Source organism: Limulus polyphemus, unplaced genomic scaffold (assembly GCF_000517525.1).
Source record: "Limulus polyphemus unplaced genomic scaffold, Limulus_polyphemus-2.1.2 Scaffold36, whole genome shotgun sequence".
NCBI lineage: Eukaryota > Metazoa > Arthropoda > Merostomata > Xiphosura > Limulidae > Limulus > Limulus polyphemus.
The window spans coordinates 815,175-820,267 of record NW_013665646.1 but is presented as its reverse complement, the minus strand read 5'-3'; positions in this window follow the sequence as shown (position 1 = coordinate 820,267).

Here is a 5,093-nt window from a genome sequence, read left to right as displayed (position 1 = left end):
AACTACTAGCAATATTATATTGCCACTTTTAAATGAGCTCAACACTCTCATTAACAAAATATTTAATATTACTTTCGGGTGAAAACAGCTGTCTTAATTAATACCACTTTGAATGAACACAGCTCGCTCATTAACAATATATTAATGCCACTTTGATGTAAAAACAACTGTCTTAATTAATACCACTTTTGAATTAACACAGGTCTCTCTATCAATGTAATTAAAGTCACTTACAAATGAAAACAGTTGTTTTAATTAATACCACTAGTAAGAGAGCAGAATTACTTAACAGTATAAGTTAATAATGTTACAGTTGGGTTTCTTATTTCACAACCAAACTATCCGAGATATGTCTTCATTAAATTCATAGAATATATCTGATGGACCTTTTCGTTGCTCAAATTTAATCTCTGATACTGGTCAAAAGACCTCATCAGCATCTGATACTGATCAAAAGGCCTCATCAAAATCTGGTACTGGTCAAAAAGCCTCATCAGCATCTGGTACTGGTCAAAAGGCCTCATCAGCATCTGGTACTGGTCAAAAGGCCTCATCAGCATCTGGTACTGGTGAACAAGCCTCGTCAACATCTGGTACTGGTCAAAAGGCCTCATCAGCATCTGGTACTGGTGAACAAGCCTCGTCAACACTGGATATGGCAAAGGTAGTGTGGTTAACATATTATTACATATTTGTCTTTACTTTAACTCACAAATTATTAGAACAATATTAGCCATTAATTCCAACAATTTACCTTTATTGGTTAAACGATTGAGTTAAAAATGAAGCTGGTGTTTTTCAAGCCAGCAATAATTTTAAGTAATCCGTACTTTCCTCAACCCATCACGTATCGGCCACGTAGACCTCGACACAAGTAAGGAGCAAACACAACAGGGCTTAAGCACAAAAAAAGTTTACTGCGACCTCCTCGAATTTTATCAAACTAAAGGTCTCCGAGGTTTATACCTTACCTTACGACGGCTATCAATTAATAAACTTACCTTTATTACAGTATATAAGTATAGATGTCATTAGGCTTAGTGAGCAACGTATACTCACTGCTTTTTGCTGCCCCAAGTGGCACAGCGGTATGTCTGCGGATTTATACCACTAGAAACCGGGTTTCGATACCCGTGGTGGGCAGTGCACATATAGCCCATTGTGTAACTTTCTGCTTAATAACAAATAACACTTTATTTTATACCAGGAGTTCAAGGAATAATATTTCATGGTTATAAGGAAAATTTAAAGCTTATTCTGGCCATAGATTTATCACAATAAACTAGATACGACACTGTGGTTCCAACAACGTGCTACGAGGCTGCCACCTAGGCAATGCTCCAGTTGTGTTGCACCTTTCAAAATATGATGTTCCTGTCTGCAAAAATATATTTAGGTCGTTTCTCCCATTTAAGGCTTTGATTGATTTTCTTTTATATTGTCAGTCATCTGATTTTTGTTTTACTTTTAATTTGATATAAATTCTATTATTATTTACAAAATGTTTGTTTGAAGTTAAGCACAAAACAACACAATGGGCTATTTGTGCTCTGCCCACCATGGGTATCGAAACCCTAATTCTAGCGTTGTAAGTCCGCAGACATACCCCTGTACCATTAGGGGGCATTCACAAACAGTGGGTGAGCACTAAATTTACGGACTTATTACGCAAACATTCGGAGTTCGATTCCCCGCGATAGACAGAGAACAGATAGCATATTATGTCGCTTTGTACTAAGAAGCAACGATGTGACGTAAGCCTTCAGTTACAAGATTTCTTAACGAGCTGACGCTTCACATAAATTATTTAAAAATGAGAAATGCAAGAAAACTTAAGAATTAATGTATTCTTATTTATTACTTATCACAATACACATTCTGCTTTTCCCCAGTGCTGGGTTTCCTACTGGTCTCAGTATGGCACTTTTCTTCTATTTTGATGTCTGCGGACTTACAACGCTAGAAACCGGGTTTCGATACCCGTGGTGGGCAGAGCACAGATAGCCCTTTGTGTAGCTTTGTGCTTAATTACAAACAAACAAACATTCTTCTATTTTGTATTCGTTTCTATTTTCGTACTCATTATAATAAAGGTTAAAAATTCCGTGCCCTCTTTCACATTGTTTTCCATTTAGTTTTTTTTTTAGTTTTTTGTTGTTGTTTTTTGCATTGTTATAATAAAATTACATTGAAAAAAAGGACTTTCGGACTGTTCACTTGCTTTAACGTATTTTTGTTGGACTACTTCTACCTTTAACTTGTAGCCTTTTCGTTACCCCTTACATAATATTTCTCTTTTGTAATGTTATTCCCTGTAGTAAGTAAATTTATTATGGGATATACTGTTTGCAACTTTGTGTCACTGTTGTGTGTAACTTATATCATCATATGTACATATAGTAACACAATTTATTTTAATATCCTTACTTCGAAGCGTTGGAAGCCGCATTCGAAACGCGTCAGTCAAATTAATAATCCAAAGAGTAACAAACAATACAGTGCCAATAAGTTCTTAGGAGCTTGGCAACCTAATAATATCATAATTATTTTTATTTTATTTATTTCTTTCATATTATTTAGCCCCCCCAGTGGCGCAGCGGTATGTCTTCGAACTTACAACGCTAGAAACCGGGTTTCGATACCCGTAGTGGGCAGAGCACAGATAGCCCATTGTGTAGCTTTGTGCTTAACTTCAAACATATTATTTAATTCCATAACCAATATTCATATTTTTCATGTAGACCTTTTTTTTTTCAAACGAACACATTAACTGGTCATTCTTTTTTTGATCCTGTGCATGTTAAGTACAATAAATGTTTTATTTTATACACAAATGTTTCCTCTTTAGAGTAGTATTCCTGCATTGTTTTATCATATTCAAGATGTATCTTTCATAAGAACTTATAGGATTGATTGAATCCTGTGTAGGATCATGAGAATACATATCTTGTAATATGTATTGCATTTTATGAAGCCAATAATATTTACTGAACCATGAGTAATATCTTGTACAAGATCATGGTATTATTATTATATAGGATCTTATAAAAAATCGTGTCCTTATAAAGGATGCTTTCATTCAGGAAAGAAATAAAATATGTAACATGTACAACATTACACAAAGTAGTAATCGCAATGCAACAATCAAATTAACGCACTAAATGACATTAGAACAAAGTGTAATAATAAAAGCCATAAAGATCTGTGGCTACAATATTGCTCTATACTATACTAAACTGCACTATACTACACTATGCTATATTATACTATACTACACTATACTAAACTGCACTGTACTATACTAAACTATATTATACTATACTATATTATACTATACTATACTATACTATACTACACTATACTATATTATACTATACTAAACTATACTAAACTGTACTACACTATGCTATATTATACTATACTATACTATAATATATTATACTATACTATACTAAACTATACTGTACTATACTAAACTATACTATACTATACTATACTAAACTATACTGTACTAAACTATACTATACTACACTATACTATATTATACTATACTAAACTATACTATAATATATTATACTATACTATACTATACTAAACTATACTACACTATACTAAACTGCACTGTACTATACTATATTATACTATACTATACTAAACTATACTATAATATATTATACTATACTATACTAAACTATACTATACTATACTAAACTATACTACACTATACTAAACTGCACTGTACTATACTATATTATCCTATACTATACTAAACTATACTGTACTATACTAAACTATACTGTACTATACTAAACTATACTATACTAAACTATACTATACTACACTATACTATATTATACTATACTATACTACGTTATACTATACTATACTATGTTATACTATACTATACTATATTATACTATACTATACTATGTTATACTATACTATACTAAACTGCACTCTACTCGGTTATACAATAAATTATTATGTTACTGATATTAATGTGATGTACGTTTAACTTTAAATGGTTAATCAGAAACAGCGATATAACAAATCCGTCAACGCACCAACAAGTCATTATTTCCATACCAAAATATATCTGCATATAATATTTCCAACTTTATTTTCTCACAAACTGCATGGCTTCGCACAAGTGTCAAATTTTCAGAATGTAAACTATAAAAAAGTAGATATACATCAGCACCATCAAACCGATTAAATATAAGAAAGAGGAGAAGAAAAAAAAAACGTGTTATTTTTAAAAGTCTTCAGCTTATTTGCAATAACATGTTACAGCGAGTATGGTGTGCATATTTTCTATTCGTAAAAATATTTTAATAATAATAAGAAAAACGTTAGTAATATTCTACTCTTGTTCTACGGCACCATGTAAAATGTAGGCCTGTACCATATATAGACCAAAGACATAAAGAAAATATTTTTTAAAGAAAACGTACTATATTTTTAGAAGTTTGTACATTGCCATGGGTATTGTGATATCACACTTTCATGGTACAGGCCTAACTTAAATTGTGGAAGTGTATTTCGGTCAGAACATCATCTTGTATATCTATTCTGATATATTTGTTTGGAGCAAAGATATCGTAGCTAACACTAATGACAGCAGCAAATGGCGCCTAACTGATACGCATCGACAACAGGAAGATAAAACGGACATTGTAACTGGTCCATTATGGGATATTTATAGTTGCGATACTCTCTGCTTCTTCAAATATTTGAATTTGTAACAACCTCGCGAGTCAAAAGATATAAATATGTATTTAATTTCCAAAACCATTCTTTGTTCTGTTTCATAAGAACCAATATTACAAGGCTTCTCAAAATTCCGGCCCCACTTGCAAATGAGATCCCATGGGCAAGAAACACATCGGATAAACCAACGTTTAAAATATCATTTATCTAAGGGGGCAGACTTTGGGGATAGGCCCGGCATGACCAGGTGGTTAGGGCGCTCGACTCGCAATCTGAGGGTCGCAGGTTCGAATCCCCTCCCACCAAACATGCTCGCCCTTTCAGCCGTGGGGGCGTTATAATGTGACGGTCAATCCCACTATTCGTTGGTAAAAGAGTTAGCC